This window comes from Prionailurus bengalensis, chromosome F2 (genome assembly GCF_016509475.1).
Source record: "Prionailurus bengalensis isolate Pbe53 chromosome F2, Fcat_Pben_1.1_paternal_pri, whole genome shotgun sequence".
Lineage (NCBI taxonomy): Eukaryota > Metazoa > Chordata > Mammalia > Carnivora > Felidae > Prionailurus > Prionailurus bengalensis.
The window spans coordinates 77,176,724-77,190,603 of record NC_057353.1 but is presented as its reverse complement, the minus strand read 5'-3'; the positions used below and the strand labels follow the sequence as shown (position 1 = coordinate 77,190,603).

The window sequence follows — 13,880 nt, the reverse complement described above, 5'->3', positions numbered from 1 at the left end:
ATTGGATATTCCATACAGATATACGTGCTTTTGGAGTAGATAAAGGTCTGAGATCAAATGATACATATTGTGTGTATTTAACTGAGTACAGTTTTGGGTCTGGTTTCTGTCTCCGTGCAGGCTTTAAAGCCTTTGATAGATTCTCAAAGCATTCCTAACCTAAAGAAAACTAAGCCTCCCTGCTGCAAAATGGTAAGAGATGTAGGGGATTGAGGGGGGTTCTATTAGGATCATTTACTTTGGTTACTAAAAGGGGAAAAGCTGGGTCATTCAAAGTAGCCTTTGGAATTCCTTGATTTATTGGTCGGTTTTCCCTACTTGCTCTGTACTCAGACGTCATGGACAGAAAATTGTTCAGGGGAGTAGTTACTTAGGAAGGCGGGATCGAATTTGGATAACTCCATAGATTATGAGTCATGTTGCCAACTAGGGAACCACAGAGCACTTCAGTGCCTCCTCTTTTATTCATTTCTATCTATCCTTGTTGTATTCGCCGGCAGTCACGATATCTTAGATTCTTTGTAATCTTTTCAGAGCAGCGTCTTAACTATTACTCCAAGAGCTTTGGGGGCTAATCATCTTATAAAGATGAACTCGGCAATCCAGCAAAAACAGCTAGTTGGGCTGTTTATTTCTGTCCCTCAAATGAGCTGATTATGAATTCCTTGGATGAGTCGCTAAGTTGCAGTGACTCTCAGGTTTTCCCATATGTGAGATAAAGTGGACGAAATTCCTGTTTTGATCCGTTCTTGAGCAGCAAATCAGCTTCTGCCATATTTCTACGCCTGCCGCCTGAGCTCATTCGGTGTTCTCTTTGTTGCTGTCCATTATGTTTTCTCAGGCTGCGCTACAGATCTGTTTTCTCCACCTATTGAACCCCCCGTCCTCAAAACGTAAGTCAAATGCTTCCCATATTTTTCCATTCACAACACTTTGTTCTTTTGCTGAATTCTACTTAGCATGTAAATGTTACCTCGTTAGCACAGTCTGTTACATGGCAAGAACTCAATATATCGTTATGTACATCTGCACCTTAATGTTGAAAGGAAATCAGCCTAGATATGCCTCTATTCCAAGATGCAGAAACAGACCCAAAGCGCTTCGTGATTCACGTTTGTTCGTAAAAGAGCAAAGCCCAGAACCTGTGTCTCCTAAAATTAGCAAGCCATATCAGGAGACAGGTGTACCGTGACCTAGCCACCAATCGTAGAGAAGAAAGTGCAGAATTGCATTAGTGAACTTGATGTTTGGAAAGCTAACCCAGCTGTGTGTAGCAATGCCTCTATCAGGTGGACCAACCTGGGGGTAAGGTCCCAGCGCATATGGAGGTGGGGGGGAGAAGCTTAGAGGCCCAAATCCAGCAAGATAACAAAGAATTGTTCAGGGAAGAAGACAGCTCCAAAAGCCAGGTCAACAAGGGAAGAAAGAAAAGACAGAAATAGAAAGCATTAGCAGAGAAAAACATGGATGACGGTTCGGGTCCCAGACCCTCCCTTAGGTGCTGGGTGATCATGAGCACTTTGCTTTATGTCTTTAAGCCTCCGTTGTCATGTCTGTAAGACAGAGATAGACATATATACGTCAGCATGTGACTTTCAGAATTACTATAATAAATGTAATTCCAAAGCCCAAAGTCTCACGCAAAGGATGTGATCAACCAATGGCTATCGTCATCTTATTATTTTTCCGTAACCCTTGAAATAATGGATTCAATGGGTAGTGCCATTAACATTTAGCTCCATTTAGTACCAGACGGTGGGGTTGAATTGCTGGTGGTTTCTCATCCAGGTTAAACTTCCCCCATGAGCTGGAATAAACCTGGGTGGCATACAGGTGCCTGGGTTAGTCCATCAGTAGACACAATCGTCAGGGTGGAGACACCGGGACGGCCAGAGAGATGCATCGAGTCCTGTTCCGGTCTAGGCCTTGTTCGGCTATATCACACAAACTATGTTGTGAGGTCTTGATCTCCATGGTAACCTTCCCCCTCCCCACACACAAATACACCAACATCTGGGATTCTTATTTTAGGCAAGAGCTATTTTTTTTCTCTCTTTTTCATTCACTTCTCCAGAGTTAGAAACTTCTGCAATGCATGATAAGCCGCATCTACCTAGTATTATCGACAGACTTTTTCTGCCAGGAAAAGAAATGCCCAATGAAAGCAAATCAATGGGCCATGGAAGCAGGTCTTCCCAGCAGTGACCTAATCTGCCTGTTTCAAAAGAAGGTAAGGAAACTGTAATTCAGCAGCAGACCAGGATTACTGGAAGCGATCCTTTTTTATGCAGTGTTGTCTCATGTTCTTTTCACAGAGGTTACAATGACATGAACCGTAAGACGGGAGAGAGAGCTCGCTAAGCTTGAATCCCCGCCCGTATGCTTACCTGCTAGGTCACATCTCTGAGCTCCAATGTCCTCAGCTGTGAAACGGTAAGAGCGATAGTCACCTGACCTGGCTCTTCAGGTTTGCTGATTGTTTTTAACGTATCATACGTGGAATTTTTTGTACACTTTACAACGCTATGCAAATATAATTTCGCATGATTCTTCTTTCACTTTTGGCAGGACTCTAAAGTTAAAGCTGGACTCTTTTTCCCGTCCTCAGTGGAGAGAAGTACTAGGTAGGGAAGCATGTATTTATCCAGCACACTGGGGGCAAGGATTTTATGGTGGAGTGACCTTGGCCGGCATTTGGTAAAATTGCTGGGTAGACATATTTCTGCCTTGGTTCGGAGCTTGTAAGAACAGACCCCTGAGACAAAGATTAGAATGTCAAGAGTTCACTTGGGAAATGACCCTAGGAAACACCTGTAGGGGGATGGGGAAGTGAGTCAAGGAAGGAAAGGAGCCAAGGAATGGTGGGTTAACAAGGGAGCCGTTACCAAGGTTGGCAAGCTGAGCTTAATCCCGTGGGGGAGTATGAAGCCAGTGTAGGACACACCCCTCAGAGCTGGTCCACCCCCAGGACAGTGAAGCCCGGGAACTGAACCACTCATTCCATTCAGCTGATCGGTTAAGCGTTTCTCACTGGGAGGTATTAATGCCAACAGCACTTTCTACCCACCTCTCCTCTCCCTTGGCCAGAGAAAGGCTATGCAGCAGGGAATGACCACGGAGGGCCAGGGGCCATCGTGGTGCTGGCAGTTGGATGTTTAGCCACCGTTACAAAAATATTAAGGGATTAGAGGCAGGGCACCGATGGCATCAATCTCAATGATGCATCAGGAAGTTTGGGTAAAGCATCTTAATCTCTGTGCCTCGGATGGCGTTTTGTCTTATTCAGTGATTATAAACACTATGATCTATGATTTGATGTTATTAACATTGGTGGTAGGAGAGAGCAAAGACTGAAGAGGCTATTGTGTGGTGAAGCACCTGGGTGGCTCACTCCGTTAAGCATCTGACTCCTGATTTCTGCTCAGGTCACAATGTCACGGTTTGTGGGTTTGAGCCCTGCATCAGGCTCCGTGCCGACAGTGCACAGCTACTTGGGATTCTCTCCCTGCCTCTCTGCCTCTCCCCTGCTTGTACTTGCTCTCTCTCAAAAATAAATAAATACACTAAAAAACACCCCCAAGATTTAGATTGCTATCGTATGGGTCATTTGATATCTGCCTCTCTACCTAGATCTCTATCTATGCGCATATACATATGTATACGTTTATTTATTTAATATATAAGCTGTTGTCTGTTGTGGCTAAGGATCAGGTGTTCTGGTGAGAGAAACAAAAATAGAAAACATGTAAAAGAAGCACTAGATTTTCATTCCGGAGCTTTCCTTGTCATCAACCGATATGTAATCACAGACAATTCACCTCTCCTCGATTGCAAAATTAGAGTTTTGAGCCGAAGCAGGGACAAAAGCTACATTTCAAGGCATGTGCCACCTTCAGGACAAGATCACTTGGCTGAGAATTATGAGACTGTGTTCAGGTTCATGGTAGATGAGCCCATCCTTGTCTACTTATGTCTACAAGGAGCCCGGTCGCGGATGATTGCTACAGGTGCTGTAAACTCCTTTTACCCCATTCTGTCCTAGCTTTGTTTCATAATCATCAACTTAAAGAAGTTTCCACTGAAAACAGTGTGGAGGTTCCTCAAGAAATTAAAAATAGAACTGCCCTATGACCCAGAAATAGCACTAATAAGAATTTACCCAAGGGATACAGGAGTGCTGATTCATAGGGGCACGTGTACCCCAATGTTTATAGCAGCGCTTTCGACAATAGCCAAATTATGGAAAGAGCCCAAATGTCCATCAAATGACGAATGGAGAAAGAAGATGTGGTTTATATATACAATGGGATACTACTTGGCTATGAGAAAGAAGGAAATCATGTCATTTGCAGCAAGGGGGATGGAACTGGAAGGTATTATGCTGAGCGAAATTAGTCAGTCAGAGGACAGATGCCATATGTTTTTACCCATTTGTGGATCTTGAAAAACTTAACAGAAGACCATGGGGGAAGGGAAGGGGGAAAGAACAGTTACAGAGAGGGAGGGAGGCAAACCACAAGAGACTCTCGAATACAGAGAACAAACTGAGGGTGGATGGGGGTTGGGGGAGAGGGGAAGGTGGGTGATGGGCCTGGAGGAGAGCACCTGTTGGGATGAGCACTGGGTGTTGTATGGAAGCCAATTTGACAATAAATTATATTGAAAAAATAAAGAAGTTTCCACTAATAGGAGACATAAACAGATTGTTTTTTAAGTCTCAAATAAAAAAAAATGTATCCATAGCACTCACCAAACCTCCTTGTAATTCACTCTCCTCCCCTAAAAGTTCAGAAGACCCATCTGAACTGATAATGCTCAGGGTCACAAATATGGGCGGAAAACATCACTGTTGTGCAGTCATAAAGAAGGATAGGTTAATACTAATTTCCTTCATGACAAGTAAATAAGCTGTTATCACATGTGGGGACAAAGGCCAGAATTTAACAAGAATATAGACATGACATAATGAAACGGAGGTAATAAATCTCCAGGGAACATGGTCCAATATCTTGACTAGTCATTGAATTATTCCACTTCGTTATAATTTTAAATAGACTTTCACATACATTTTTGTAAATGGTTCCAAAATAAACACTGAGATAAATAATAAAATGCAAGCCCAGGGATGGAGCTGTGATGTTCCCTTTATTCAATATTATATGCCCATCATCTAGAAGAATTTCAGACACAGTGTTCACCTTCAGTAAATACCTGTGGAATTAATGTCTTGTTTTCCCTTTTCTAGACAAGATGATGTATCTTGCTCAGCACCTACAGTTTGTATACAGAAGAGTCATTGCTTTAACACGGGTTTCAAGGTACGTCCCAGACACTGTACCTATATGCAATCACAGCTAATGCTCAGGCCCATCTAAAATCGCATCGCTATTTTTTGTTTAGTTCCTCGATTAGATTGTAAGCTCTTATCTGCGTCTCTTACAGCTGAGGCCTCAGAACCTAGCTCAAGTGTCTTAGATGTAGCAGCTGATCAGAACCTAATTGTTGTAAGAATTTCCATTGTAATGGTAAAATAACCTGGGCAAAACATTAAGGGACTAAATCAAAGTCATTTAGGGAATGAATGGCAGAGGCTTGTCTAGAATCCATTTCTTTCCCCTAAGTCCTGATAGAACTAACAAAGAAGAAAATTTTATAGCAATTAACTGCTAAACATTAGGTCGACATGCCCAGGGTTCAAGTTCTGTCTCATGTGGACATTAAGAGGAGAATAGGTCTATGACCATGCCACCCTGAACGCTCGCGATCTCCTCTGATCTCGGAAGAAAGAATAGTCCCCAAAATTCACCAGCTGCAAATTAGTTGGGGAGGGGGGGGACCTTAAAACAAAGTGCCCAGGCAGTTACCAGAAGTCAAAACACCATCAATCTGAGGAGATCTATGTTGCCTGTTACGGTGATCTCTGGCCTTATTGAGCCTAATGGATAGTGACTCCAAATGTCAGATTTTCCTCTTTTTCATTTGACCTTGAGATTTCAAAGTGAATTACATTTATCCCAGAAAGGTCAGCAGATTTCATTGAAGTGAAATGTGTGCAGAGAAGAAGGGACGTTTAATGGTGACTGGGCATTGGCTTTTCAGCATCCTTGCCAGGGGGAAGCACGTTATCAACCTTCTAGCTGTATAAAAGGAAGATAGAGCTAAATCCCTACTAAATAAATATCTGAATCAATGATGCATTTGTGTCTAAGCCTAAACTATCCCAAGAATAACCATAAAATCAGCTTCTTCTGAATTTTAACTATGCAACTTTACCCCAGGACACCAGGAGCAGACACTTCCAGGGCTCACATCCTCTTGGCCCCTCTTTGGTTTCTGTCACGGTGGTTATAGATGATTCCTTTCACCTCCAGCAGACTGGTTCCACCTCAGACTGGTTCTACCTGTCTCTCTATATCATGCCCTGATGTCTTCTACTACAGGAGCTCTCTTAGTCCTCTCGGGCACAGCCTGGAAGGAAGGGGAGGGGGTGTGTGCATGTCTTTAGAGTTCATGAACAAATGTACTTTTCTCTTTCAGAGGGACTAATCTATGATGTGTGTGTGTGTGTGTGTGTGTGCGCGCGCACATGTCTGTATTCGTTTACCAGAACTGGGGTATAAAGCAAATTTCGAGGAACAGTTTTAAAGTCATTGATTAAATCTCTACAGCAACTAGGTCCCGGGTTTACAGAGATAACCGAAGGTGGCCCTTGAATTATCAGAGTTCAGGATTCAACAGGTGCCACATATCTGGAAAAACGTTCTTCCCTCTGTCATCTTGGCAGACTATTCCTCTCTGAAAACTCAGGTCAGAAGTCACCTCTTTCAGGACGCTTTTGACACTCTTCCTTCAGAATCTTCTTCTGCATATGTCCTTACCAGTTGTTTTGGGGCGTATGTGTTTATATCTGTACCTTTTGTTAATAGATGAGCTCCTTGAGGGCAAAGACCCTGCTTTATTCAGCTCTGTATTCCCAGAAGGTAGAACAGTATACATAGTGGGTCCCAAAAAGAGGTTTAAGGAACAGAATTAAATTATAAGTCCTTGGAACATTTAGCAAAGTGTCTTGTATATAAGTCTCTGACTCTTTCCTTCCTTCCCCTGGATTATTCCTATCGCTACTGCTGTGGTCAAATTCTGTATCTTTGTAACTGTATGAGTGAGCAAAATCTGCAGTCATGTAAAACCAAATGGATTCCCAGTGGTCTTGAAGAGTGAGTCAAATTCCTGACTACTATCTCTTGGGTATCTTAGAATTCAAAGCTCCTGTAAAATTGATTTTGGTGCCTGCCATTTTCAGGATGGACCAACTCTCAGAGAAGATATAAACTACGGGTGACCGCAAAAAAGAGGATGGCGGGGTGATGACCAACTGCCTCTGAGAAGTAAGAGAGAAAAAAGAACAAACAGCTGGCCCCTAGGCTTGTTGGAGAGGCAGAGTGGTATGGCCCAACAGCATTCATTCATTTTGTCTTTTTTCTCTCATCTAGAAACACCAATGTCATCTTGTCCTAGGCCTGAATCTTCTGGCCCCCTAGTGTCCTATTTCACACTGCCACAAATACACACCAAATAAATGCATATCATCCCACACAAACGCAAGCCACCTGGCTCACTGAACGTTTGGTGTGACCCTCAACATTGGTTTTTTTTTTTTTTAATTCTAATGCCACTCATCAATCATGGCTATAAAATATAGGGGCAGGTTCACATTGCCACTCGGCGGCGGGATATGTGTGTGCCGTGTTTGGTGGGCTGGCTGTGGAGCATTTTCTCTTTGAATGAAAGAAGTCATCCTGAACACACATTCTTTTCTGGTAATTGCTTTTTCTTCTAGATCACGATATGCCGGAGGACGTCTTTTGTGTTGTTTCTCTTGGTTCCATTGCTTATTAATGGGTTTTTGAAGTCTGTATCCTTAGGTTTATTTCCTGACTTTGGCCAGGGAACCTTACAGGGAGCACTTCTCTGTGAAAACACGGGAGGGCAAACAGAGATAGCAACACCTGGCCAGATACCTGGTCAGGGAAAAAAGAACCCAACTTCACAAAACGTCCTCACAGACAAGATCTAGTTTGCTTCTTTTGAAGACCGAAGACTGGAAGATCAGGTTTTATTATACTGTTTTACAGATTAAGAACCGACTCTGGGAGGTGAAAAAGACTTGGCCAAAGTCATTCACATGGAAAGTTGTGGAGCCTGCTTGCGACAGAATCAAGTCTTGGTTCCTGTCAGTTCTTTCCATGGACCAACATAAAACGTTCAATAATAAGAATAAATCATTATAAATTATATATATGTATATACATATATAATCATATAAATATAATATATATAATAAAAATAATAATATGTGAGCCATTAAATAATTAGTGCCACTCACTATTTGGTAGACTATTCTATTCTTTCTATACTCATTTTAGTACGTTTTACAAGGGAAGAGAAGTGCTAATAAGTAACTTGTTCATGACTCCATTGTTTTTAGGTAGTTGTGCTTAAATCAAACTTAGATGTGACAGCATTCAAAGCCTGTGTGCTCTCACTCCATCACCCGATTTATAGTCTGAGAGCTAGTGACCAAGTTCGATGAGGGTATTTGTGGTAAATCGAAACTAGTGACCCTAGGGGTGCCTGGGTGGCTCCGTCGGTTAAGCGTCTGACTCTTGGATTTTGGCTCAGGCCATGATCTCATGATTTGTGAGATCGAGCCCCGCATCAGGTTCTGTGCTGACAGCATGAAGCCTGCTTGGGATCCTCTCTCTCCCTCTCTCTCTGCCCCTCCCCCACTTGCTCATGCACTCTCTCTTTCCCTCTCTCTAAGTAAATAAACATTAAAAAAAGAAAGAAAGAAAGAAACGAATGATCTGAAAACCTAGAGGACACAAGTTAACAAGAGTTGTTTGTGTTAGTAAATCCCACAGTCAAAACTCAAACTAGGATTGAAGACGGGAAGAATATTAGTAGAGAGTTAGCAGTTAGCAAGTTATTTTAAATTGGGGCACCATTGTCAACAGGATAGGAATAGCTGGATAGAGGATGTTTTAGTCAGTTTGAGCTGCTTTAGCAAAATACCATAGACTGAGTGGCTGAAACAGACATTTATTTCTCATAGTTCTGGAGGCTGGGAGGCCAAGGCCAGGGTGCCAGGACGGATGGGGCTCTGGTGAGAGAGCTCTTCCTGGCTTGCAGGTGGCCTTGGTCTGTGTGCTCCCATGGCCTCCTCTTTGTGCACACATGGACATCTATCTATCTATCTATCTACCTACCCACCTATCCGTCCATATACACATATACGTGCGGGGCCTTTAATATCTTCAGGGGCACCTACCATGACCTACTTACCTCTGAAAGACCTCATCTCCAAATAACATTACACTGAGAGTTAGGACTCAACATATGAAGTTTGGGAACACAATTCATATCAGAGGAAAATGAAACAGAGACTAAATGGAGACGCATTGCCTGTTCAGTGGAGAACGTGTTTCAGAAAGTACTGAATTCAGGCATTAAAGGCTGACTGGAACAAAGCTCACTCTCTTTCTCATCCTCCCTAAAGTCCACCTCTTGGCTCTGCTTGTCTTATGTGTGGCCTCCTTTTCCCCAACTACAGCCAAGTTCCCGCCTTATTCCAAAGCAAATGTACTCCCCCCTTTCATCTTTGCAACCTGAAGGACAAGTGCTTTCTACCTCGAAACTGAAGAGCCCCGAGAAAGAGCTCTGTTGGATGAGCCTGATGATGGGCACAGCCCTGGACTCTGTGTTAAGACAGGAGGACTGAGGGACACACTCAGGCTGGGGCCAGACGATGGGCTCCGGTGATTGGTCACCCCACAAAAACCACATCATTGCATAGGAAATGCACAGCTGCCCCCAAAAATGGAGCACTTGACGGACAAAAATATCTAACATGCATTGCAGAAATGTTCCAGTGCAGTAATTCGTGGGTGGTGAGAAATGGAATAACATAGGGTAGGGAAGAGAAGAGTGGGGTGAGAATCAGGTAATCTGGGCTCCGTTCTATTACTCTCTTCATGTCAACAATGAGCTTCGCTTCTCTAGGCTTCAGCCTAACCATCAGTAACATGAGGAATCCCCAAACTGGCTGTGTATAAGAACAGTTTTAGAGATGTTTAAAAATACATCGCCAGAGGGCCCCCTGGGTGGCTCAGTCGGTTGAACGTCCGACTTCAACTCAGGTCATGATCTTGCGGTTCGTGGGTTCGAGCCCGGCGTCGGGCTCTGTGCTGACAGCTCGGAGCCTGGAGCTTGCTTGGGATTCTGTGTCTCCCTCTCTCTCTGCCTCTGTCCACTCACACTCTGTCTCTCTCAAAAATAAGTAAACATTAAAAAAAAATACATTGCCAGAATGTCCTAACATGAGAAAACTGTCTATAATGATAAAAGTTAGAAAAATAATTATTTCTTGGGCGGTACTCAGGGACCACTGTACTGGGTGACTTCTCTGGACTTTCAATGTTCTAGTAGTTGATGATTGTAATAGAGAGTGAGAGAAAGAGAGAGAGAGATAGAGAGGGAGGGAATATCCTTGGATGAGGAATAAGAACATGCAGGCTTTCATGGCTGACCCAAGAGAGCTGTGCTATGTGTCACTCATTACTCCCCTTACGGTGTCTGTTCGCTGATAAACAGTGAAATCCTGCCACATGCTTTCAAGCAAAGAAAAGTCTCAAGACTTTCCAAATAAAGATCAATGGGCTCATTCTGCATGCAGACATTTTCATCAACGGAAACACACACCATAGAAATAGACTACTCCCCACGGTTTCCTGCCCTCCAGCTTCCGTAAAGTCATAACAGATGCTCGACAGCCTTACAGAGCCCCAGACTGCCAGCAGCTGTGCATTGACTCCTGCTAATTAAGCCACCTATCACCTGACCAACAGTGCATTCCACGTTGGGATTGCTCTAGGAGAGGCGACAGTCACACTAATCATTCACCTTGAGGAGAAAAGATCTCAGACACGCAACGAGCTTCTTCCAGCATCGCCTACTCCTACAGGGAAGACAATACGCTCCACACTGAAAGCGAGAACACAAATTTACCGGGGATTAGTGTCACAGCTAGTTGTGAGTGTGGAAATAAATCACTTACAGATCATTTAGTCCTGGAGTTCTCAGCCAAGGTCTACATTTGGATCACTTGTGGGTCTTTTGGCTAACAAATCCCTGGACCCCCATCTGGACCATGCATGTTAGCATCTCAGAGAGATGGACACGTGTAGACTCACAAATCTTGTTTACGATGATGTGGTTAAATCCCTACCTCTGTAACAAATACAGATGGTAATGTCTGGCCCGCTATGAGGTTAATCTGAGACTAGGACTCAGACTTTTTGAGAATTAAAAAAAGACAAATGTAGAATGAAGATCGAAAGACTGAGGCTATTATCCTGCATTATTTTTTAAAAGCTTATATAAAAATATATGTTTGTATATCATCTTAGGATAGGGATACAGCCAAGGTAATGAACATCAGATTGGAGTCACATAAGTGACTTATATCCTGATCATATGCACTTATTTGACATAATATTATGAAACACATGCAAACACACACACACACACACACACACACACGCGTGCACGCCCCTGAGAGTTAATAGTATTTTGTCTGAAAAAGCAATCTTGCTTTCTGGATTCGAATTTCAACCCCACGACTTACCACGAAATGTGCAAGTTAGTTAACCTCAGAGTCCTCAAAAACGAATTGGGATAATAGTAGTGCCTATTTTATAGAATTTTTGCAAGATTTAATGTAATTTAATATAATTTAAAAAGTTTATAAATGGAAAGCACTTTGTTCAGTTCTTGGCATGGAAATTCTTGGTAAGTATGAGCTATGACTATTATTCAAAGCCCGAGAAACCATATTTCTACTTAGTGTAGACACCAAAGTCTGAGGTTTAATCTTGATCACGCCATTTACTAACTGCCGTGATCCATTTGCCAGCTCTGGTCAACGTGGGAAATGGCCCGATGTGAGTCTGAAGGAGGCTAATAGAGTGGAAACAGGAAGCTGGGAGGCAGCAGCCTTAATGCTTTCTACTCAGTGTGGAACATGGAGCATCAGCAGCATTACATCACCTGGGAGCTTGTTAAAAAACAAGAATCTTGAGCCCTACCCCAGACCTATTGAATCTAAATATGCATTTTAACAAGATCCCAAGGTGATTCCTATTACATTACATTTTAAGAAATACAGCTGTAGTGGGTCAGGTCCAGGCAAGGCAGATGCTGGAACAAAAGCATAACTCAACACAAACCTACAAAACAAAAATAGAATTTCCCAACGGTGGGTAAAGATAGTTACAGAGTAAACCCATTGACAGGTAACTGACAGGTAATTTTACAGGGACAGAGCCAGTAAATGGAATTCTGGAATAGAAGGTTTTGCTATCTAGGACTGTTCTTTAGGGTCAGTTCACTTAAAAGGGTCTGTAATCCTGATGAAAGAGGTCAAAATCCTGAGCAAACTTGGAAAACATAGCTGACTTCGTGCATCAGAGGCAAGAGGAGAAGCACGGGTAAAGTTTTGCAGCCAGAGGTGGGTCTGGGCAAGAGCAAAGATGAAAGGTGGTCAGGGGTTGGGGAGTCGGAGCGAGCTGGGGAAGGAGGAGGGGACTCCAGAGCAACGTGAGGCCCCAGCACCTTTGCAGATGAACTAGAACTATGAAGCGATACCATGCGAGAGCCATGTCTTAAGATTGTAGCCACTTGGTGAGAAGCAGGAACTGAGAAGCCAACAGGAGAAATTACGTGCTTCCTGGCCCTAGAAACAGGTCACCATAGTCAGGGGACACTTACAAAGGAAAGGAGTCTGCTCCCACATCCTGAAATCGTGCTTAATGATCCATCGGGAGTGAGACTCCGCTATTTCTGCTCTCCTGGAGTCCCCCCAGGTGTGCCGATGCCCAGCCAGAGTGAGAGGGCAGTCTTTGGGAGCAGGGGGAGCCGACCCCAAACAAGTCCTGTGCAAAAGTGAGTCATGCACAGAGATGGGTCAGAGAGAAGCTGATCGGAGAGGCTAGTGTTGTGACAAGCAAGCTGGCAGCAAAGGCCGGAGAAAGGTCCACTGGGTCAGCCTGCCTTCCAAGGGAATTCTTCTTTCCTGGACTTAATAGAATAGTGTGGGGCACCTGGGTGGCTCAGTCAATTCAACGGCCAACTTCGGTTCCGGTCATGGTCTCCCGGTCATGTGAGTTCGAGCCCCACATCAGCTTAACATTGACAGCGCGGAGCCTGCTGGGGATTCTCTCTTTCTCTCTCTCTCTCTCTCTCTCTGCCCCTCCCCAATTGCTCTCTCTCTCTCTCAAAATAAATAAATCAACTTCAACAGAAATAGTGTGGGGGCACCTGGGTGGCTCAGCGGGTTGAGTGCCCCACTTTGGCTCAGGTCGTGATCTCGTGGTTTGTGAGTTCCAGCCCCACATTGGGCTCACTGCTGTCAGTGTGGAGACTGCTTGGGATTCTCCATCTCCCTCTCTCTGCTCCTCCCCCGCTTGTGCTCTCCCCCATGATAAAAACTAGATATTAAAAAAAATGGCGTGTGTGGAAGAGGTGAGAAAATTAAAATTGCCCTGAATTGTACACAATAAACACCCTACCCTTTCAGTCACCACCTCAAAAATATTCACTGCTCACAGTTTCCGAAAATATTTCAGTACTTAGTCTGTGTGTACGTGTATATATGTGTGTATTTTGTATGTTTACAGATGCCAGTATTAATGCTGAGTGTCATGGACCTTGCTCCCCCCTCCCCCACCGTTTAATAACATACTGTGGTTATCTTTCCATGGTAGTTGACACATCTTTATTTCAGTCCTTCTAAATGTCACACAGTATTTCATCATTTGAGCATG

General features: G+C 43.6%; 1 long non-coding RNA gene across 1 annotated transcript; it reads left to right on the top strand.

Annotated features, from left to right (window-relative positions):
• The first annotated feature begins 456 nt into the window (after positions 1-456).
• LOC122496102 lies at positions 457-3,402 on the top strand. The gene is made up of 3 exons (XR_006300682.1): positions 457-893; positions 2,075-2,230; positions 2,316-3,402. It is a non-coding gene; the product is annotated as an uncharacterized LOC122496102 (long non-coding RNA).
• Positions 3,403-13,880: the final 10,478 nt, after the last annotated feature.